The sequence below is a fragment of the Sinohyriopsis cumingii genome, unplaced genomic scaffold (assembly GCF_028554795.1).
Source record: "Sinohyriopsis cumingii isolate HCF-2022 unplaced genomic scaffold, ASM2855479v2 utg001510l, whole genome shotgun sequence".
NCBI lineage: Eukaryota > Metazoa > Mollusca > Bivalvia > Unionida > Unionidae > Sinohyriopsis > Sinohyriopsis cumingii.
This window is the reverse complement of record NW_028316007.1, coordinates 1678487-1703834: the sequence shown is the minus strand read 5'-3', so window position 1 is coordinate 1703834 and position 25348 is coordinate 1678487. Positions and strand designations below refer to the sequence as shown.

Sequence of the window (25348 nt, the reverse complement as noted above, 5' to 3'; positions counted from 1 at the left end):
CCCAGTTGTGTATTAATTGTGGCGGAAAGCGATACAGGGAACTAAAACGCTATTATGACAAGCGAATTAAAAACGCCGTCATTGACCCCACCGCAGACTTCGTCATCAAAACTCCTCAGGACTACATTGCAAGGTTTATAATTAAACCAAATAATAAATTAGACAAGTAGTATTATTATACAAATGGACCAAGAGTTCAGACCTCACCCTGTGTTTGTTAATTACGAGGCATCTCGCGACGGTATTGTTAGAAACCGCAGACTGAAGAAGCCGGTTGGTACCGTAAATAATCACGGATACTTGCGATTTAATGCTGGGAAAAAAATCTGTCTTATTCACAGGATGGTGTATGAAGCGTTTAACGGACTGATCAACGACGGTCTCGTTATTGATCACATTGATGGATGTCCTCAAAATAACAGACTGTGTAATCTAAGAGCTGTTACACCGAGTCAAAATTCCAAATTTGGAAAAACAGGAGGGATGAGAAAGGCAAAACCCGTAAAGTCATTTGATACAATAACGCACGAGGAAAAAATATTTCGCTCTATGAATGCGGCTGGTAAATACTTCGATATTTGTAGTAAATCAGTTCTAGATGTTGCGGAGAATATAACTAAAACAGCGATCTCAAAAAAGACGGGTCATAGAATTCGATTTTCATATATAACATCAAAGGGAGATAACTCGTTTTGTGATAGCGTCGCATGACAAGAGTTACGTCCCTTGAAGTCTAATTAATGTTGCGTCCCTTGAAGTCCAATTAATGTTGCGATTAATTAATCATTTTACGATGAAAACTAATGAAATACACGCTGTTATCTAACAGCTGTATTCTTTTTTTTAATGTTTTATTTGAGTATTTGGTTTCATTTAAATGCCGTGAAACACCATTAATAAGTATTTAAGGATTCGAACGATTCAAGGGAATTCAAATTAACACACACCTTGTGACTGACGCCGCTGTATTAGTCACTTTATATATAAGATGACTCGTTATAAGCCTGGGGCTTTCGAAAGCCAATTCAACTAATCAAAACTAACCCACGCTCTTGACCCGGGCGTGTGGTTGTCTTTTGTTCACAATCATGCAACCGGGTTAATTTAATTGGGTTGCTTTTGATTGGTTGAATTGGCCGTAGAGTTCCGCCCCGCCGTTTTATGTTTGTGCTGTCTTGTGCCGTCCCATCATCCATCAATCATTTCATTGTAAATATATTCATCCTTAATTAAGTACATGTAGTGATGTCCCCCAAGCATATCTTCTGGGCGGTCTACGATGACGTTTGTCACCCTAGGCCTCCCTCCCGGAGATGTATGCTTTGGGGTTCCAAGATGTGAATGTCCTTAATTAAGTATATGTATATGCCTGTAATCTGCCACAACACTCGAGTGGAGATCTACGGCATTGTACTGTCCATGTATGCCTGCAATCTGCCACAACACTCGAGTGGAGATCTATGGCATTGTACTGTCCATACAAAAAACGGGGTCAAAAATGGCCCCAATAATTTTATTAAAATTTTTGATATTAGAAATAAGATGTTTTATAAGAATAATGAATATCGAAGACATCAATAATATATTAACTGAGATTTCAAAATTAAAAAATCAAGGAATTGAATTATCTGATGGTCTCGACAGTGAAAAAATATTATCCGATTATGAGATTATTAACGAACAGTCGAAACGGGGGCGTTTTACCCTGGCCCGCGAGTATTTTTTTATAAAACGATTACAACATACGATTAATGAGAACCTGTACCACAATGACGCAAATGCATTCATTGGACTATTTACTGCCGTTGAAATAATACGAAAAAAACTCGGACGTGTTTATGAACGACGCCGGGAGATTTCTAGTAAGATCAAAAACATTAGAAGGATTATAGACGAAAACTCCGTGGAGCTCCCGATGGTACACTCGGCGGAAAATTAGAAAATTGCGGATCAATTTACAATAATGGTAGGTGAATCACTTACTACTCGGCTAGCCAGAGAGCGGCTAGCAGCGCTTAGAAAGTTTATACCGTTACGAGACAGGGTGAGAGAGAAACTTCAAACGCGACAACAAATGCAAACTGATTTTGCTGTTGGAAGTGAACAGTTATTTGCCCCGGTAACTAAAGCGACTAAGGATGTTACGGCGGCAACTGTACCCGTTCTTGGTGCGCTTGAAAAGATAGCGGCTCAGACCGAACAAACAAAAAGGTCTTTAGAAACACTTCCTGCAAAAATAGCGGCTGCTACAACACGGAGGCCACCACCACTCGCTATAACCGAACCACAAGAACCTTATGTTACAATGGCCGACGAAGAAGAACTAGGTGCTACTGCGAAAGAACCAGAAGAAGAAATACCCGAAGAAACACCAGAAGAAGAAATACCGGAAGAAAAAGAGGGGAATATACCCCGTATTGTACTCAAGAAGAACACAATAGATCAAATTAGAGGCTTCAGCAACAGGGAAGAATTAATTAATTTTACTGCCAACAATTTTGCTAAGAACATACGAGATAAGAAGCATATCAATAGCGGTTACGAGAAAAATATAAAGTCGTTAAAGGACTGGGCAAGAATAGTGTATTTAGCAAGTAAACATAAAGATGCATTACCACATCATAGTAAATCCGATTACGACGCATTCCACAAGGAAGTTAAGATTATAACACCAAAAAAAGGAAAAGGATACTCTGTTGGTAAAGAATCCTATGGCGTTACCTGTCCTAATAGTGTTCTCAGTGATATATCACGGCTGGAAGTACTAATCGGAGGAAAACGAGCCGGAAATAACTCTACGGAAATAATCAATGAGGCCGCTGATATTTGCAAGCGGTTATTTGCAGGCGGTATTATGGACATTAATGTATATCGAACGCTCATAGACGAACTCGTGGATGATTAATTGGAAAACTGGTGTTTTTAATAAGGATGATCATACACTACAACCATGATAAACCAGTACTCGTCTACGTGGTAAACTCGCGATTGCCTGTTTACCGCGCGTACTATGGAGATGGTCTCGGTAGCACCATTGCGGGGTTATTCACAAGAATGGCTCCAAAAGTAGCGCCGTTAGCCAAACAATTAGGAATGAAGGCTATTGATGTTATTCGTGATAAGGGTATTAGTGCTATTGGAGATGTTGCCGGAAGGGCGTTTTCAGCCGCGCGGGACAAACTAATGTCATTGGTGAAATTCAGGAGAAAAAAACAGATGCCATCAACGACAGTGATGCCTGCGAATATCAGTAAAGTAATAAATAACGCCGTGGAAGAAAAACTAGAGTCGTTGGCGGCGACTCAGTCGTTGGCGACGACTCCGTCGTTGGCGACTTCGCCATCCGCCGATGCGGCAACCAACGCGCTCATGAACGCGATAGCGGGGAGTGGTTTAAATTCAAAGAATTTACGACGAAAAAATCGCAATTGAAAACATCAACATGATAAATAATAGAATGTTTGCGCGTACCGCTGATCCCGCGTTTGATATGGACGCCCCAGTACGCAGGGATGATTCTGTCCGTGATTATCAATATTATTCTTATTATGCAGCGCAACCTGACCTACGATCGCGAATTGAACTTCAAGTCCAAGATACCAGTAAATATTTTTTGCCGTGTGAAGCGTTTATCGAAATCGAGGGAGAACTCGTGACAAATGCCGCCGATAATGCACCATACGCAGATGACCATCGTGTTCGAGTTGGCTTCGTCAACAACGGTATCATGGCGTTATTTGAGAGCGCCAGATATCTTATTGACGGGCGAGAAATTGAATCAATAGAACGCGAGGTTGATGTTGCAACGACGATAATTGGGTTAGCGAGGTATTCAGATGATTATACAAGATCGGCGGGCCCATCTATGATGTTTGCGAAGGACTCCACCGATAACGCTGATCATCTTCAGTACATTAACGTGCTGGTGGAAAGAGATACCGCATTTGACCCACAAGCTGAAGCAGCCAATCCAGACCGCAGAGCAAGACCAGGCGCTGAGTTCAATATCATAAAAAGTACTAACGATAATTTTAATCTAGGATTTGCAACACGAGTAGGAATGTTGCAAAGACCACGCCGAAAGTTTTCATGCGCGATTCCACTCCATCACATATTCGGATTCTGCAGAAATGTCAGAAAAGTTGTCTATGGGGCTAAGCATACAATTGCCCTGACGCGAAGGGGCGATGATAACAATGCAATATGGCATGCTGCTGGCGTCGCTGCCGGTAAAGTCATTTTAACTAAAATGGCATTGTGGATGCCGGTGCTGACTCCATCAGTTACCACGGAAGCACGATTGTTAGCATTTATGGAACAGGGAGGGAAATCGTTGTTGAGTTGGCTAGCGGTAACAACTGATGCTAAAGAGGATAACGTCGCCGATACGTTTACATGGCACCTAGCATCAAAACAGGGTGTTTCAGCCCCGCGTCATATATTCATAGCGCTACAGAATAGGGAACGATTGGGTAATCAAGAACGCAGCCATATGATATTTGATCGATTAGGAGTCATGGAGGTTTCGCTGAGAATAAACGGACAACAGGAACCATCCGAGGATATACAGCTTAATTACGGCGACAACCATGTCGCACGTGTGTATCATCGATTGCTGTCATATATGGGTCGTGATCAAAACGTCGACACCGGTTTGCAAATATCACAACTTGATTTTAAAAACCTGTATCCGATTTATTACTTTTCGTTGGAACATCTTGATTTAACGAGACAATCCGTCGTTGATATACACTTCAGAGCTCGTATAGCCCCGGCTGGTGTTAATTATAGAGCGGTTGCTGTCATTCTCAGCGATAAATCAATGCTGCTAGAAGGTGTTGGTGGACGAATGAGAATCGTTGATGCGCCAGTGGAAAACATGTAATTGAAAGCATAAACGCGTTTACAATAAAATGTCGTATAGTGTCGTCAGTGTAGAGTTGACTGATGGTCAAGTCAAGAAATTACGATCAAAGTCGGCTAAACAATGCGGGACCACAATAACGCTGAAGCCGTCGCAGATGGCGGGTGGTAATCATAAGATATCGTTGACGGCGCGTCAAATAAAACATTTCAATGATGCGATGAAGAATAAAAAGGGTGTTCAAATAGATTTTTCAGCCGCAGCAATTAAAAACATGGAAAAGACCGGTGGAATATTTCCGCTGTTAGCTGCGATTCCGGCATTGATTGCCGCGGCCGCACCAGCAGTGGCTAAGGCGGCGGCGTTAGGAGCCGTTGGTACCGCGGCGGGGATGGCATTGAAGAAGGCAACCGGGAAAGGCTACAAAAAAAAACGACCCGTGGCCGGAAAGGGTCTAAGACTACCGGGAACCCCGTATTCATGGTACTCGGGAAAGGGTCTAAGACTACCGGGAACCGTTTATTGACTCGGGAGTCAATGACTCCTGAGTCTATGACTCCAATGTCTAATTTTGATTTAATAGATGCCGCAAACGCGCTAGCGATAAAAAACTTCAGAGGTGTTTTTATGAGGGATCAATTACCGGCGGCCCCAAGGAATACTGAAACCGGCATAATTAACCTCGATGGGTCCTCCGGAGCGGGAACTCATTGGGTTGCATACGCAATTGATCCGCGTGCGATCGTCTATTTTGATTCATACGGGTTAGCCCCGCCGAAAGAGTTCATGCGGTATGTCCGGGCGTGTTCAGCCCGGGCGTGTTCAGCCCGGGTTTTTTATTCCACGCTGCCAACACAGCAATTGAGTGACCCACCGATATGTGGCCGCGAGGTATTGAACGTACTTGCGGCGATTTCATCATCGCGAAAACCACCTCATGTGGTTGTAAACGAATACACTAGTGGGGTCGTAGAAGCTCAACGGATTTTAGAGAATAACATTTACAATAATAATGATTGATATCTGGGGACGACCGGTTTCGGCGCTGAAAAAGCCCACGGAAACGCCCGCCACCGATGACATAAAAAAACTAATTGAGGATGAAATCGCTGATACGTTGAATCTAACAAGTGTTGACCCGGGCGAAATAGTTGTATTTCAAGACCGCCAGGGTAAATTGAAATCCGGTAATGTGTCACTGAATGACGTTTTAATACGACAGCGTGATGCCGCCGAGGACACTATCGCGCTGTATACCAGCGACGGACGACTCAAACCGGGTGGACATATATCAGCGGTGACGGATAGGGTAACATTAGTCCAGGACGGTTTTACAAGGTTAGATAGATCGGTGACCGAACTTGACGCGCAGGTGAAAAAATCTGTCGCCGAGGTGAAAAAATCTGTCACCGATATACAACTCACTACCGCTAGTTTTTTTGGAACCCCGACGGTAACCGAACCGAATCTTGCAACAATAAAAAATACTATTTTGGAGTTTACGACGCTGTCGGGCCAATTTACCTCGTTACGAAAAAATGTTAACAGGATCGATGACAACTTTGATAAATTCCTTGGTAAAAAAAATGCCAAACCGGATGAAATCACAATAACTATAAATGATATCACTGCGTATGGACAGGAAATAAAAACAATCAAAACTGATGTTGCAACAAACAAAAGGAGTGTAGACGCGCATGAACGGGAAATAGAAATAATCGGCGCTAATGTTGCAACGATCATAAATAATGTAGACTCGCATGGACGGAAAATAGAAACAATCAAAACTGATGTTACAACGATCATAAATAATATGGACACGCATACACAGGAAATAGGAACAATCAAAACTGATATTGAAGCGAACAAAAAGGGTGTGGACGCGCATACACAGGAAATAGGAACAATCAAAACTGATGTCGAAGCGAACAAAAAAAATGTAGACGCGTATTGGCGGGGAATAGGATTAATCAAAACTGATGTTGCAGCGAACAAAAAAGGTATAGACGTACATACATATGAAATAGGAACAATCAAACTTGATGTTGCAGCGAACAAAAAAAGTATGACCGAGAATACACGGGAAATAGAAACAATCAAAACTAATGTTGCAACGAACAAGAATAATATAGACGCGAATTTGCGTAGAATAGAAATAATCAAAATTGATGTTGAAGCGATTAAAGACGGACTACCGAGAATAACAGAGCAACTCGAAACTAATATTGAAGCGAACAAAAAAAATGTAGACGCGTATGGAGGGGAAATAAAAACAATCAAAACTGATGTTGAAGCGATTAAGGACAAACTACCTAGAATGACAGAGCAACTCGAAAAAATGAAAACACCTCATGGGATCATCGGCAGTGGCGTATACACGGTTCAATACGGATCATTCGATTGGACTCCTACGCGTAATGCAATAGATGTCACCGCAATTGTTAAGGGCATTTATCGATTGACATTGATTTCGGCGATGCAGTTCAGTATATCATCGCCGAGTTCATCCGGGTTTAACAATACAATATCAACAATCATCGACAAGGATACAATCGAACGGTTTATAATTAAAGCCGTTGATAGCAGTCTATTTAGGGCAAACATCACATGGTATGCGGAATTTGTAGTGGATCTAAGTAATTAAAAACACTAGCTCTTTTAAAATAAAAATGACCACCAAGGAAATTGAATCAGAGGTATCACCGACGTCACATCAATATCGATTCGATACCGCAAAAGAATTTTCCGCGAACTTGAAAACGCTTTCCGAACAATACCGTGTAAAAATAAAAAAATACCGTCGTAAAATAACCGCCATCGACGCGGTCGTGTACTCGGTGTCGGGTATAATAGCCGGTACCGGTGTTATTTTATCCACGGTAACCACGATAGCCCCGATCGCTGTTCCAATCGCTGTCTCCGCAATGACAACAGTTGCTGGAGTCGCCAACGCAATCACTAAAAAGATATCATCGTGTTTTCAGAAAAAACTCAACGAGTATACAGTAAAACATCAAATAGTATCCGACGCATACTCGAAATTATCCGGGTTGATCTCGTTATCGATTGATAATTTGTTCGTATCCGATGTTGAATTCTCCACGATGGTCCAGTTGTATAGCTCCGCGATGTCAAAAATCGAGGATTTTCAACTGGAAGCCGGAACCACCTCAATGGGCTCTGGTTATTAATATTAAACACTAAAGACAACAAATAATAATAATGTCACTGAACCCCGAAGGGTTTCAATTACTTCAGCGGATCGCGGAGAACACCACTCCGGTACAAACAAATATGATATCGATAACATCAACGAAACCCGAATTCAGTGTAAACTTTCCATCACCGGTTCCAGTGAAGGAAATAGCGCTGGCAAAATTGCGAGTATATCACAGTTGGCCTAATATTCGAGCGGACGCATTTAACGGACAACAACCTAATAACTCGCTGGTTTTTGCACGGAAAAATAAACCCGATGGAACCCCAAACTGGGAGGAGGTTACAATACCAACTGGGTCATACCAAATAGAACAAATCAATAAAGAATTTCAACGCAGGATAAAATCGATCACAGGAAAGGAATCAAAAATCGCTATTACGGTTCATGAACCGACGTTATCGTCGACGATTGAAATAAGCACACCGGGGTATATGGTTGATATTTATAACAGTTCAATAAGAACCATACTAGGATGGCCTAAGAATCCACCTTATGAAAACCCCGAGGGCAAACAATCGTATCATGAGATTAATCCCAATTATCGAGATGTTTTGTTTGTTATGAAAAACTCGTCACCCCCCGACTGGTTTACATTTCAAGACAGGAATACCATGTATTGGTATTTTAGGTACGAGAAAACTCCTGGATCGGTCGTCGAGGTCGAAGTTAATTTAAATGATATCGATAGGTTTTTTATCGAGATTAATCGTATTTACCAATCACAACTAGAACAGCTACGGGAAACAAAAGCACAAAAACACGTTGAGGTGTTAAATCAACTTATATTAGACATGGAATATATCAATGAAAGAATCATCGGGGTAATATCCACTAGCAGAATTGATAATAAACAAAAATTCCTAACCGAGTATAATATCGCAGAAGCCGATTTACCCGATTTTAAGTTTCCAAGATACAACACGCCAGAACTAAGAAAGTCTCTTAATGATTTTATCGGTCCATCAACTTATATCCTCAGACACGATAACGGGGATGATGGTAGGCATATTGCTCCATACAACGTAAATATCGCATCGGTGATAGCAATCAATCTAGTGTGTGATGTTATCGAAGGGAGTTACCAGGTAGATACCAATCAATCAAATCAAGCTCAACAGGGATATATCCTTTATTCATTTTCACCAACAGCCCCTCCGGGATTTTTAATCGTTGAGAATCCGATTAATCCGGTCTATATGCGATGCCATGATCGGTTTTTAACGAGAATTAATTTTAAACTCACCGATCAGTCAAATAACCTAATTGATCTACAGGAGGAGGAGTTAGTGATCACTCTGTTTGTAAGATCATTGTAAATAACCACTTAGCAGCAGGGGGGGCGATGACATCGACGCGGTCGTCGATGTGCTTACCGGACGCTGACGACACTGGGGATCGGCGCGCAGAAGGTGTTAATTAAACCAAATGACGTCACCATCGTGTAGGATGGACCGTCGTCGTTTTTTTTTTACCAGGCGCTGACGACACTAGATCGTTGAGTGCAGAAAGTAATAATTAAGCAAAATAACGATTGGACAAAATGTCCGATTCGCCCCCTCTGCTGCTCTCCCACCAGTCCTCCCAACATGGTTCCCAAGACTCCTTTCAGTATGGGGCCTAACAAGAGAGGTAAAATGCCTCCACGTTGGACCAACATCTTCTTTTTTTGACGAATGGGAATTTTCTTTTGAACCATTTTCCGAAGAACGTGACGATGTTTGCCTAAGCATTGTTTCTGGTGTTTGGACAAAGGGATCGTGCCTTTCAAAACGTTCAAACAACATTCGCACACGGTATCGATGACCTCTTTGGAGGCCGTTTGAATGAGTTTTTTTCGTAGAGGTGGAGAAGCTTTGGACAGGACAGATAACATGTCCCCATGTTTGGCTAAACGTGGTGGTAGTCCTTTTCTTTTCTTTCCTTGGGGTTTCTGGAGGGTGACATCTTTGCTTGTGGGTTCCGGGACATTCACCGAACAGACACTAACGTCGATGACTTAACACACACCCTTTTATCTTTTTTTTGGGGACTATCGCTTTGTCATAAAGGTGACAATGTTTTTCCCAAAATCGCCAAGGAATCCTCCCCTTTGTTGACGCCTCTTTTTCTTGGAACGACTGTGTCTTTTTTTTAGGGTAACGTCGATGCTTGGCTAAGCGCTTTGTCGGATGACGCGTCTGCCTTTGTCTCTTTCTTTTGTGGCTTCTTGGAGGTGACATCTTTTACAAGTTCACTGATACCCCGACTTGGTCACAGGTCTTTTTTATACTGGAACGCGTCGCCACTGATTGTCTTTACGTCGTATCAGTTTGAGGACAGGCATGACACGTCGTGCAGGGGTACGCAACGGACTAAATCGAGCCAGTTCTTGCTTGGACAAATCCAGTAAACTTTGTAACATGCCCGATCTTTCATGGACTTTGATTTTGGGAGAAGGTACTTTGTGAGCAGCAGCCACTGCCGCTAAATTGGAAGGTCCTGCCACTGGGGAAGTTCTTTTGGGGGTCATCAACGGAGAAGTTCTTGGTGTGATCAACGTCTCCAAGTACTCTTCAGTTCCTGGTGACATCAACGGAGAAGTGGACAAACGTGAGGCTGCCGGAGACGCAGTCACTGCCGTGGCAGGTCGTGGTTTGCGAGTGTAAGGTTGCGTCCTGGCCGAGGTGCCTCTCTTTCGACTAGTTTTCTTCTGTGGACTTTTCTTTTTCTGGGGACTTTTTCTCTGTTTCTTTTTCTGGGGGCTTCTTTTCTTTTTCCGGGGTGGTGTCTGGTAAGAAGAGGGTCCTGCCACTGGAGAAGTTATTCTTCTTGGGGACTTGGACTTTTTCTTTTTCTTCTTGGGGCTTCGTTGGACCTTTGTCTTGGGGATAACTTTGGGGGTATTAGGATCCCATCTTAAGAGTGAGCGAATGATGACCCCTCCTAGAGTACCGCTCCCTCCAGGTTTCAAAATGATTTGCTTTTTGGTTTGAGTGTCGATGCGGGGATCGGCCAGTTGGACCAAAGCGACTTTGTTTCGATCGAAAAAGCGTTGGGTTTGATGAGGAATCTGAATGATTCCTTGGAGTAATTGACGTGCCGTCACCGTGAACCATCGTAAGACTTCTTTGAGACTAGCTTCTAAGACACGAGCTCGTGTTTGTGGATCTTTTTCTCGACTGATGCCATACAAGGCACGAATCAATTTGACGGGAAGATGCGACTGAAGGGACGTCATGTTCACACTGTGTGAGGCAGACGAGAAAGGGTCTGAGGTTTTTATAGATTTTTTCATGGGGAGTGAAATGAAGTCGAGGACGGAGACGTGTACAGGACAGGCCCTCCGTCTTGGCACCAGTGGTGAAACAAGTGGGTACGAAATCGCAAATCCTCGGGAGTCGTAGGTTTCAAATCGACGAGTAAATAGGCGTGTGGCATTTGAGTGGCATCGTCGTACGCCTGAGTCAGCCAAGGCGTCCCTAACTGTTTGGCTAAGACTTGCACTTGCGATTTATCTCGAGGGCTTTTAAACAAGACCACGTAATGCGCATTGAGACTGATGGTGCGATGGGCTTTACTTTGTTGAAACAAATTTTGGGTGATGTAAACGACACTGGCATTACGGTGATGCCCTTTGCGCGTGAACCACAGTTTAATTTCTTCTTCGTCTTCTCCTAACATGTCGTCGAAAATGACCAAATGGGTTAGACGGGAGTCAGAGACGATGCCATCGTCTTCTTTAGGAATGCCTTCCACAAACACGATGGAATCGCCTTGACTTTCTCGCAAGAGGCTGTACGCCGATTGCCACTCTTTGTAACACCTTACGATTCGTTGAGGGGGTCGATCGATCAAATGATGTTTATGTTCGATCAAACGTTTGACGAATTCGGTTTTGCCTGAACCGCTAGGTCCAGCAATGAGCATGTTAAAGGGATGGCAAAGATACAAAGCCTCCCAACTGGCACGATCTAAGTGTTCTTCGATGACTTTGACAGTAGAGGAAGAGGGAGCAGAGACAGCAGAGGTAGCCATTGTGTGAGAAATGTCACTTGTGACACGAAAAACAAACAAGACAAGAGTTTATATACTTTTTCAGAACACGTTTATTGAATGTTTTTTTTTTTTCAAACATGAATACGAAAGACAAAAATACGTAAAAGCCAAAGACTTAAGTACAACAATAAAAGGCACATGATAACGATGAACGTGGAATAAACACAAGTGTCTGTACAACAATCACATGTTTTGGGTAATGTTCTAACCAGTTCTATAGTAGGGGGTAAGGTCACACAAGTGTCCTCCCGAAAGGGTCTTTCAGGCCTGTCCACGACAGTCCTGTCCTGGGTGACGGGTTCTTCTGGCACCGTCACTAACACGGGTTGAAAAGTAACTTTTTTCCTTGAACAACTCTCGTGCATACTGGGCCACTTCTTGGGTCCAAGCCTCAAAACCCCATTCTTTCCAGGCACGGACATCTGTCCAATGGGGATGTAAGTCACAAGCTACACACACATCGTCATACACGTCTTGGGTAGCTAAAAGTTGACGAATCTTTTTTTCCTGTTGAGGTCGAGAAGTATCCAGATGAAATCGCAAAGCTTTGAGCAAAAGGAGTTTTTCGTGACCATTTAAGGCCATTGAGGTGGTAAGTACTGATCGTAAAGAGTCCACAAAGAATCGGCTGGTAAACGAAATCCCAAAAAACAAGTCACTAAGACACACACCACTTGTCGTCCAAAATTGAATGGATACAGTTCTTGTAATAATTGATGGTAATGATCCACGGTTTGAATATGGTCATTGAGTTCCTTCCACGGAATCTGTTGGATGACATGTGACATAAACCGTGGCATGGCAGCCTGTTTTTATATTCTCTTTTTTTTGGATGCAATACACGTACTTTCTAGCCAGAGATCTTCGTTCTCCAGTAGGGAATCTAAATCTTGCATACTGTAACCGAAACGTCAGAGTTCGTTTAGGTGTTTCCTCTTCCGCTAAGTAGATTCCACGTAACAAATGTTGGTAATCCTTTACCTTGTCTTCCTCAATGTATTGCTGTAGGTGAATCTCGAAGTAACCATAATTATGAACATGTCGATCATTAGCGACCTCAAAGTTTTGAACAATGTCTGACCATTGAAAGAATTTCTGACGAATCAGTTTTCTTATACCATTCAGGTACCAGTGGTTAAAGATCTGGTGACGTAACGGATGCAGTTGTTCTTTACGTTTCACTTGTATTTTGACCAGCTCTCGGTAAATCCTTTCTCTCAACTCCTCAGGCAAGCCCAAAATGTTCTCTTGTAAAGTATCCATAAGTATATACACTGTTTTTGGAATCGTTGGGTGGTGGCCAATAGCCTCGTTTAACTTTGTGCCTAATGTAATATCCACTCATAATCAGTCTTCTTGTACTTTGGAACATAGCATAATTTAAAAACGGACGAATCACTTTGAGTTTGCGTTTCACTTGTATTTTGATCAGTTCTCGGTAAATGCGTTCTCTCAACTCCACAGGCAAAGCACGAATGTTCTCTAGCAAAGTATCCATGAATAGGTCATACTAAATCCTCTTTGGTCTGACACAAGAAATGTACTCTTTGCACAAACATGGTTTTACTTCAGTGTCGAATTTAAATCGTTGAGTCACTAATTTGCACATTACAATTCGTTCAGAAGTTTCCTCTTTCACCAAGTTGACATTGTGTTCAAGATGTTGGTAATTCGTTAACTCTTCCTCTGGAATTCGATGCAGTACGTTTACAATGATGTAGGTAGAATCGTCCATACCAAACCAATCCTTTTTAAAACTAGAGGATCGTTCATCAATGTCTATCCGATGGAACACTTTCAATTGAATCAATCCTTGTATAGCTTTCAGGTACCAGTGGTTCAAACACCGGTGAGTAACGGATGCAATTGTTCTTTACGTTTCACTTGTATTTTGACCAGTTCTCGATAAATGCGTTCTCTCAACTCCACAGGCAAAGCACGAATGTTCTCTTGTAAAGTATCCATGAACAGATTATTATGGTAAGAAGTTACTTCAATGTCTCGGTCCCACTAAAGGTAAGTAATGACAATTCGGTGACCATCGAGCATGTTCAACGTAGGCCGAATCTTGCGGTTCCCAGTGGTGAAGTGACACACCGCAACTGAAGCACTTGACTTTATCTCCTTCGCCCAAGTAGAAAAATCCGGCTCTGGCTAATTCTTCAGTGGTCGGTCCTCCCAGATACTTTGGCCATTTTCCTTTGAACGATTGAAGACGATTTTCAAAGTCGCAGTATTCCGACAAACGCACAGGAAACGAATATTCGTCTTTCACAGGTTCGTTTCGATGAGGGTTGAGTGACATGGGTAGGAGTTTGCTCAGGGCTGGATGACATCCGTAGGGAGGTAAACGTGAAGGTCGACATTCCCCTTTAAACCCGGTAAAATGTTTAAGAGGACGAGCGGCATCGCTTTCGCATCCCTCAGGTTTGACACGCACAGCATCACTTTCCATGATAGGGGCAGTGAGAACAAAGTTCCCATGATGCTTTACGGCATCGCTCAGGTCACAAGGTACAGCATCGTATCCATCGCAAGGCTCACAATCGCACTCGTCTGCAAACTCCGTTACGCAATTACAATGGTAACCACATGGACAATCGCAGTTTCCTTCCGGACATTTTCCGTCGCAATGCATGGGTCTTATCCATCCAATATTAGTCACACTAGAGGAAGATACAACTTTTTTACAATCCCCAAACTGGAACGATGCCTCTTTCAAAGTATTCATCTTGTTCGCTCGGTCTTGGTAGTCACAATGAACTATCGATCTTGCCTAGGGTTCCTTTTTTATATACAGACCAATACCGACGTGTCCATACGGTAAGGTGAAATGATTGGGAAGTCGCACTCGCTTCTGGTATACAATTTGATAGACTTTTTCCAAGGGTCGACTGACGATGTGGTGAGTGGGTAAACGTACAATCTTGTTCGGTTGATAGGTGGTCACTTTAAAGTTTCCATCCTCTCCCGATTGCAAGGCTTCTTTCAATACCCCAAAGTTGACCACTCGACTGGTACGATAATTCAGAGTCAGTCCTTTCACTTTGCACGTCGTGTGCACTTCTCCTTGTTTGTCCCGGTATTCGTAGCCGTAATTTTGGGACCGCCACTGACGAAACTTAGAATCTTGTCGTCGGGATGCTCGTCTGTCCAGGCTCCTAAACGGTCTCCTTCGATGTCAGGGTGATGCTGAATCGGGTGATGGATGTAAATGCAACTGTCCGTGTCAAAGTACAGGACGCGTTCTTCTAACAGTTCTAAAGCTTCGTACAATTTTAAGCGAGCATGGGCTGTCACGTAAGCCGCAATGATGACGTTTCCAAAGGGGTCGTCTTGTACAAAGTCCAGATCTTCTTCGTAATTGACCAAGATTAAATTCTCTCGAACGACGTCCACGTGTTTCATGTATTTGGTTTTGTCGTGAATCATCTGGAAGTAGCGGGAAGGTTCTGTCAAATATTCCGTCTTGGGTAAACACGGTCGTTGTGCCATTTTACCCCACAAGCAATTTAACATCACTTTGGCAAACGATCGCCTGCCTTCGTTTTTCTCGATGTGGTCTAAAGAGATGCCTTCTTGTTCATAGTATTTCTCTTTGAATTGTATTTGGTCTTCGGGAGTGTGACACCAGGAAGGATAGCCGCTGGCTTCTTGTTTCAGTTTCAAAAAGGCATCCACGTAGTCAGCGAAAATGCCTTTCTGACTGGGATCACCCTTGCGGTATTGTTGCGTCTTGGGAAAGTGGCAAATTTCGTACACTTCTAACAGTTGGTATCCCATGTCCATAGCTTTGAACAATTCTACGCTGACCCAGGTTCCCGTCAAGGCCCGTTCTTCCTGACTGTGCTGACAAGGTTGGTCTTGGTTGCACGTTTCGGCACAAGTACGGCACAATGGAAACATCAGTTTGCCTTGACAATGGTGAGGTAAGACGGGATGGTATAGGTTCGTGGGAGGCAAAACTTTGCACTTGATCAAGCCTTCGTATTGTCGAATGTTTTTCAGGTCGATGTGTTCCGTCAGCAATTGCGGGTGCCCTACAGGAAAGCGACAATATTTGCACACGTAGGGATACAGCGAACACACGTCAAAGTATTTGATTTCTTCTCCTTTCTCTTCGTCGGCTTGGTACAGCAAACAGGTGGCATTGGTCCTTCCTCCGTACAAACTATCCCTCGGGTTCAGCGGGTCCATGAACTGGTAACTTTCCACGAGACGTTTAAACTCGGGATCGGTTTTCATACGGTGATCGTATTCGTGTTCCCACATTTCCACCACTTGGTATCCTTGCTGTTCTAACTTCAAGCGCCGCTGACAAGTGTCCTGGTACAGGTCTTCCATGGTTCGTTGCAAAAACTGATTTTTAGTGCCACGGTCAGGGTAACAGACGGGACATCCGTGAAATAAGCAACCGTTAAACTCGTACACGATCTTGGGGTTTTCTAAGTCCCAGCCATCGACCGAATACGTTCCGATGGTCTTTTCGCCCCCTCCGTTGCGGGCATGCTGAATCCACTTGTCTTCCTTGTCGCACAAGTAATGTAACCAACGTAGGGCTTTGACCGAGTATTGACGTTTGAGAAAGTGGGTCGTTTGAGGACTGATGACAGCCACGGTGTTTTCAGGCATGAATCGTTGTCGATACACTAAGGAACACGCTTTGGCAATGGTGCAAGCTTCTTTCAAAGGATCGACCCCTCCGTGTTCCATGAACAGTTCTCGAAATTTTCCACAGCAACGCCGTAAAATGTCCACATCGGAACGACAATACTTTAGCTTTTCTTCCTGAAAGTCGAAAGGGTCCGAGGCGTGAGCCTGGTACCAAGCGTAGAAAGCTTCTCGTTGTTCGGTACGCATGTTGTCGGGGTCGTAATAGTGAGCCTCAGGCAAATGGGGTAGAACGGCGTGTTGATTGGCTTCCGTATTGAAAAAAGTGTGGAAAGTACCCTTTAGCCATTTCTGTCATTCCAAACGTTTTAGGCATTCGACTCAAAGGCATGGCCAAATAGCTCATCGAATCTTTAAACTGTACTTGTCCCACTTGCATGAAAATGATTTTGGCTCCGTTCAAAGTCACTTTAGGACGCTCGGTGCCTTGTTCCGTATAGTACCTCAAAAGAAAGTGTCCATCGTATCCGGAGAAATTGTGAGCCATCACCGTGGCATGACGATGACAATCTCCGTAACGTTCGATGTCCTCTTGGCTCCACGTCTTGTCGACGGGGTCTAAGACCCATTGGGCAAAATCGGCTAACGTGTTTGGTCCCCGAAAGATTTTTTCACGCCCTCCGGGAATCTTGCTGCAGTGAGGGCAATGACTGAAGATAGGTTCTTGAATGCACTTCTCGCACGCTCGATGAGCCACGCAGAAATTAGGAATGTGAATGCCAGTCTCTTGCATGCATTCGAAATCGAAAAAGATGAAATTGCCTTTCTTCTTGTGACCGTCCTCTTTCTCTGGTGGGGGTTGGTATTTTTGCACGTAACATTGGTGTTCCAAGTCCACGATGTGGTGACAAATGTGACATTTTTTCTTTCCTGAACATAAGTGTGCCTTGGTATTATTGGTACGTATGACTTGTTCACACGTAGGGCACAATCTCAGCAGTTGACAAGCGCATTTCTTCTGTGAACCTTGCGTTTTCAGATGTTGTTGGTAACAGGTAGGGCTGACAAACGTGCGCAGACAAGTTGAACAAGGCACTGGTTCTTCGCTCAGACAGGGTGAAGAGGCCAAACATCCTGAGCATTTCAATCCACAATGCTTGTGTTGCTCTCGATTGTTATAACCATGGTCACATTTCTCACAATAATAAACATATCCCAGGAATCCAGTGATACTGGTAATGGTATCGAAATGTTCATCGTGATGATAAAGGTGAATGTATTTTCCGTCCTTAAAATCTTGCCCTCGAAACAACAAAGAGCCACGCATTTCTTGAGGGTGCACTTTCAAAGGTGTATCGTGGAGCTAGGACATCTTGCAATTTTTGCATTTCAGGAATGCCAAAGGGTGTGTCTTTGGACAGGCCAGCTTGTTGCAACAGGAGTTCTGCTTCGTTTCGTTGTTTGGCTCGGTCCGATTGTCGAATAGTTTTCCAGGCTCTTTTCCATTCTGCCGTGTCGTTCTTGTTGGTATAGGTTCGTCCCACCACGATGGCTCGGGCTAAGCACATCTGGTCTTGAGGGTTGTTAATTTGGACGAGACTCTTTTTGGTGCTGCGAAGGTCGTTCACCAATAACATCTTTTTGCGTCCTGTCCCTTGAGGAGGAGAGACGTGGGTCATGTCTAGTGTGGCTTTTCCATCGGTGATGTCAAACTGGTCATTAGATTGTTGTACGTGTTGAATCTTGTCCATGACTTTGGAAGCAGTCAATTCTGCAGGGGTGCTAAACTCGATCCAAACAGGGGATTTCAAACCGTCGTGTTGTATGGAAAGTCTCAAGCGATCGTCTTCTTTGGGTTGACATTGTCGCTTGTGTGCAGTGAGCAAAGAATCCCACACCCCAGTGATGAACACTTCTGCTTTCTCTAACGGCACTTCAGCCTTGAAATCTTTAAACTTCACTGTGTATTTGTAAGCCGTAGTTCTAAATTTTCTAGAGGAGCGCTTTTCCGTCTCTCGAATGGAATAGTACTTTTCAGGGTTGACTAAGGGTGGTGAACTTGGTTTAGAGGGTTCTGATTCTGGTTCACTCATGTCCTCTTCAAAATCACTGGCATGAATTTGTGCCAAGATTTCAGCCCTGGTACGAGGCGATAGATCACGTTTCTGCCTCTTACTTTCTTCTTCTTCTTTCTTCTCGAATGAATTAGATCGTTTCATCTTGAAAGCAAAAAGTCAAATGACTCAAGTTCAAACACCATGAGCTACTTTATAGTCATAGCAGACCAGCGTATATAAAAGGGTGTGTGTCTTGTCCTTTCACTATTCATTTCACTCTCAAGCCGAGCACAACGATGGAAGAGACTAACCAGATGGAACGTTTCGTCAGAGCTTTGCGAGGAGTCATTAGAAAATTCTCTTCAGACCAGCCTACGGACTACTCTCCTTCCTTTAGAGATAAAAGTCAAGATACTTGCTATATCTGTCAGAAGAAAGGACATTGGTCTTCAGAGTGTCCAGACCGTCAAAAAAGAACAAAAACAGGGACTAAAAAAGACAAAAGTCAAGATACCTGTTATTATTGTCAAGAAAAAGGACATTGGTCTCCAGATTGCCCAAAAAAGAAACAAGAGGAGTCAGAAGAAAAGAGGGATTCTTCAGAAGAAGAGAGGGATTCTTCGGAAGAAGAGAGGGATTCTTCAGAGGAAGAAGAGGAAGAAAAAAGACAATTCTATTTACAAGAGGCAAAGAAACAGGAGAAGAAGAAAAGAAGAAGGGAAGAAAATGAGGAAAAGACGGTGAAGAAATTCAAAAAACAGAGAGACTAAACAAGGAGAAAAGAAGAAATCAATGAACTTTTAATTAAAGTGTTATGTTGTGAATTGTGAATTGGATTGTAACAATGGATAAAAGAATAAATTAATGATAAAAGGTAAGTGTCTTTGAGTTTTGATTTTAAAATAAGAACGTACACTCACGCACTCATACACAGACACGTACTATAAGGGTCAAATGGGTGGGGTTTTTTTTATTGAGTTATTGGCAAATTGAAATTGCATTTCTTTTCGAGAAATGTGGGTGGCCCTGAAAAGGGCCTTTTTTCTTTATGGTGTAGGGGTGAGTTTAAGCAATCAACTTTAACTGCCTTATGCCTTTGCCACGGCCAAGGCCTACTTCTGAACTGCGTAATGTTGATGATGATTGGGTTGAAATCACTAAGGGTGGTACGGTAGGCTTAGTCACAGGGTTGACGTGTTTAGCTCGGGAAGGTCGTATTCTCTTCGGTCGTAATAAAGAAGTCTGATACATTTGTTTCAGACTTCTTAACTCCGCTAAAATGTCCAACAGTACCGTGACCGTTTGATTTTCACCCTCTTGTTTCTTTGCTGCTACTTCTTCTTGCTGTTGTTGCTGTTGTTTTTTTCTTACCTCTTCTTCTTCTTGCTGTAGGAGAAAAGCTTGTTCCGCTTCCTTTTGTCGTTGTATAAATTTCTCCAATTCTTCTTTCTGTCTCTGTCTAAAATTCTCCACTTGCGGTAATGAAGAAGGTAACGAAGGTTCCGGAACAAATTCTTGCGAGGAGAGAAAATCCACAAAATCCCAATTCACCTCTTCTGAAAGTAAGTCCGGGTTCCCTTGGGCGGTCTCCCCTGTTTGTGCACCCCATTGGATCGTTTTCTGAGTTTCCGTCATGTTGAATCACTGTCGCATAGATTGACTGCACACAAGCGCTAGCGAATCTATATAGACTACGTGACGTCACAGACTGCTCTCTTCGGATTGGATGCTGGCTGACTGAATTTTGTAACGCGTGTTCGGATTGGTGAATGAACTCAATCCGTTTCAATCCTACTTCTGCCTATAAATAAGCGCAGTTCAGTGCATTGATTCACCTGTTCTCGTCGCTTCAAGATGTGGACCACAGTTGAGTCATCCACCCTTGTGTCTTCCATGATGTTTAGGACAGACTTGCTCATGTATGTCCGATCCAAGTGGACCGTTGTCCACAGGACAAACACCAGCCTGTGGATACGTAGGATCTACGTTGAAAGACAAGGATGCCTGAAAAGAGTGCTAATTTACGGGCCAACAGTGAGACGCAGCCTAAGGACAAGAAGAAGACCAATGCGGTGCCCTTTATGTTAATGAATACATTAACATAAACCCAAAGGCCCTTTTCAGGGCCAGCCATATTTCTCGAAAAGAGATAGCCTTTCAATTGCCTACCCCTTTTTTAAAAAAAAAATTTAAAAAAAAAAAAAAATCCCATGTTCAATTCCCCTTGTACGTATATTAACCCACAATTTATTCCCATGTTAAATTTCCATTGAGGCTAATCTGACCCACGATTTTTTCTCCATGTTAATTTCCACTGAGGCTAATCTGACCCACGATTTTTCTCCATGTTAAATTTCCATTGAGGCTAATCTGACCCAAGGGTGTTTTTAATGCTAATTCCCATTGAGGCTAAAGTGACCCCCTTCACTACTAACATGCGATTGTAATCCCTATCCTGAAACCTGGAAAGGATTCGGTAGATGCAAATCCGCGCAGATCCATTTCTCTTACCAACAGTATTGTAAAATAATGGAGACGATGAAGTATTGTTTATCACCAACCACCACTCACCACCGAAAACAAAATCCGTATAAATTCACCAAGATTATATCTTTAAACCTAAATAAAATTGTAATTTAATTTGAAGAAAACTGCACAGTTCCTGGAGATTCTGTATGATTGTAAACGGGGGGAGAATTGCCCCTCCAAAATTTGGTTTTCGTTATCTAGGGGTTGACCGCCCTCGATGTTATTGCCCGGTTCGAGTAAACATAAATATAAGTGGTGAAACTTATAGGTGAAATAGATAGAGATCTGAGCAGGTATATAGAACAAACCAACACGAGCCCCCCGTACATGTAAACAAACAATTTAATCAATTACATAAAAGCACTGTGAAAATTCATTACATCAGGAATATATTCTGCTTTAAGAAATTTAAACTTTCACCGAAATACACAGAAAACGCAAATAGATTTAAATAAAATAGCCGATCTGTTTACTGATAGATTTAGTTCATCATAGGATCGAATGAACAATCGAAGTCAACGTCTTGCACGATTGCATAACCTGCTCGTCCTCAGTTTGTCTTGCTTCCTCTGTAGCTGTTCAGACCCTTGGATATCAGGATGATACTTTTCACTGCACTTCTCTCTATACTTCTCAGTGTACGCCTCAGAATAACATCAGATCATACGTCCCAGAATAATACGTCTCATACGTCTCAGGATAATACGTCTCATACTTCTAAGGACTACACGTCTCATACGTCTCAGGAGCTATTTTTCTCCCTTTTAAATAAATATAAATAGAGACAACCTAAATTTCCCGTTATTTATGAAACAGTTAATTCTTCATTATTCTCCCTCGTTATCAGATTTCACTATTAGTGCTAAACAGTCGCTAAGGCTATCAATCGACTCCATATGTCCTATAATGACCCTAGTTAGTCAAATGGCTAATTCATTACGCCTTGACCTTACACATTAACACTTACGCGAGTCCTGGGGTTCTGAGCCAGCCTCAGTTTACACAACGAATAAACAGGATACATCACATCAATCAATTACTAGATCATTTCAGTCAATACACACTTATTCTTAATCATACGTGGAATCTTCTAAATTCGGCGAATTCACACGGATTCTCGTAACCATATTAACTAGTATAATGTATTAAATTCTTAGAACATAATTCTTATGTAAACAAGACGACAAATTCAAACAATTCGTCAAACTTATCTAAAGAAGATTAATGTACGACTTCCTATGCATAAACTCAACACAGTATACTTTATAAAGCAAATTATTACACGAATGTAGAAAAAAGATTCATGCAACTACAAGTAAATAACTTCAGCAAAGCATTATATATGGCATCAACAAATTACATGGAATTGTCACACTACCTTTGCTTTCAACGTTCCTCCCTCTAATCGGTAAATTATTTCGTCGGTTCCTTTCGACAATAATCCCCTTTGGACAACAGTTCCTTTTTTTACGAGAATTTCTTGCAAATCCCCGGAGTCCTACTTTTTGTGTTTCCTCTAATAAGAAAAGCTTAGACTGATTAGAATTTCGATGTAGCGGTTTTAAAAACCTAGAGAATTTTGTGTGGGAAACACGCCCCTTATTTAATGTAACCAATCAGAATCAAATATCTCTGCCGCCTTTTTCCAGAGGCGCCAAAGTCAGGGTCAGCTTGACCTGGTAGTTTGAGTAACAGAGTTTCTGCGATCTCTCAGTTGTGATAACTTTACCATGAAAATGAAGTTTTCCTTGTCCCTAATAGTCCGCCTAGCTGCTGTATAAACAAATGTTTAATTAGGAACAAAATTCTCCCTCTAAAGGACATTACCGTACACGGTAGTATGGCGATATGATACGCGCTTGTCTCCATAAATCTAATTAATGGTTCTCTGGTCTCAACTAATGTATTCTTGTTAGATCGACATAAAATTTGCCACTTCACATAGATCAACACCTTATATGGAGCAAGCACATAGCTGAGCTAGTGAGGAGATGGGGACAAGACCATAACCTCTTAATGAACCTCAAGGGAACTGATTTTGGAGGGACAAGGTCACGCTTATTACATTATATCGGACATTTAATTCGTTCGAGAAAAAAAAAAAAGGTTATGGATGCAGCGGCCGACTCAACATTATTAAAGAATGTAGATCAAATGCAATACCAGGCTCTACCTATATGAACTGGTGCACTCGAAAGCACATCTGGAGAGCAACTCCAAATAATAGCAGGGGAACGACCCTCGGGCTTAGACGAGAAGAAGTACTCATGAGGTACGCGGAAAAGATCTCAGTCCATAACATGTCGCACCCTTTCCAGGCCTATCATCGCGAGCTGCAACAGGTCCTTTAGGCATAAATTGCCCAAAAAACCTACCAGGGGAAAAAAATGCATGACCTCCAAAGAAAACTTAAAATTTACATAATCTAGGAATAAATGATTGCATGACCATGCTGCCCTGCCTAATGGACCTGTAAAAACAAACCTTTTTGCTGTAGAGTGCCAGTAAGTACATTTTAACTTTATTTTCGTTTAACTTTTTCTGTTTATTTTCTAGAAGTAAAAAGAACTTGTGAAAAGCTTGACATACACAGCTTTGTATGAATTCAAATTAAATCTGACGGTGTGCTTGTGTTTATATATAGTCTTAATGAATCACATTTGCGTATTGTACAGAAAGTTAATGAACTCTTCCAATGCACCTGTGTGATGCATCTACTAATGATTTCTGAGGAATAAGGCAAAGGCACCTCGAATCGAAATTCTTCTCATTCGTGGCTGTTCTATTTAGTATTCCAACTGATTGTATTGCAAATAAAACAATTAATACATTAATAGTTTGCTCTTATTAATTATATATATTGACATTCATATAATGATTTAAATTTATATCATTTTATGAAGTAAATTTTGTTAGATATACACTGCAGAAGAAACGAAATGCACATTGTTTATTTTAATCAGGACTGTGAAACAAAACAGCGGAAATAGAATTAATCATCAAAGGAAAGCTTCTGATAGTACATAAACAGATAGCTGTACTGGAATTTGGTAATAAATCGACAGAGAAACTAAATTATAAGGTAAATTTCAGAATATTTATAAACAAAATATAAATATGGAGACGGTCTGTGAGTGACTGTTTTGGTATAATGGTGATTTTGTGAATAACGGATAAACAAAAATTATCCATGGACTTTAAAGTTATCAAGTTTGGAAGCAAGCTGGTTGGGGTGGGGTGTAAACCGCTTGCTTTTGCTGATAGGTCCGGGTATCGGCATCTCACGAACGATACGCAACTTAAGATGCGCGATATGTATGGACATAGCCTGTATGGACGATACACGTTTAGTGTAACTTGTGCATGTCTACCTGTAAATTGCTGTTGTGTTTGATGAATGCGGCTGGTACGTTTGTTGGTAGATTCCTGTACTTCTGTAGTATTTGCAAACCCAACCGTTTGTTTTTACTCTCCCCCTACCGAGTTTGGAAACTAAACTAAGCATCGTGTAAATTTAATAAAATGCATAGAACTTAGTCATTCATTGATTTATTATTCCTAACCCATAGATGTTAACTTTTCAAACGTCAAGTTGGGAGCTTGAATGAAAAATTAAGGAGATTGGGACCTAAAATCGGGAGGATTTTCGCGGCATTTGTTTAGCCTCGTTCAAACCAAATGTTGACCGATCTTCCAGATCCAGTATGCATGAATTTTACAAAGGACGCACAGTTTCTCCCTGTGATGTGCCTTATTTTCTCCGCCCTCTTTTCATGTTCTTGTCAGCTGTGACCAAACTGCACAGCAGTCTTAAGTAAACAAGCTGGAAAGCCAGTGTGACCAATTAACAGTTAATCCTTCTCATTGCAATTATCTTGTGAAAAGGACTGGCCCTCTGACATGATCCTAAGAAACCATGTTCTACAGTGCGTGTTATGTAAGGACCAGCAATTGATTGGCAGTAATTTGTTATACCTAGTGGTACCTAAATATGCAGTCTCATGATGCATGCACAATACATGTGGCAACTTA

At 42.1% G+C, this 25348-nt stretch overlaps 1 protein-coding gene across 2 annotated transcripts in view; it reads left to right on the top strand.

Moving 5' to 3' along the window:
- The first annotated feature begins 24297 nt into the window (after nucleotides 1-24297).
- Nucleotides 24298-25348, top strand: part of LOC149772407 (catenin alpha-2-like) — an 81604-nt gene continuing 80553 nt past the window's right edge. For both annotated transcript variants that reach the window (XM_089947878.1, XM_089947877.1), the window contains exon 1: nucleotides 24298-24398. The gene's annotated coding sequence lies outside the window, so the exon portion shown is untranslated. The remainder of the gene's footprint in view (nucleotides 24399-25348) is intronic.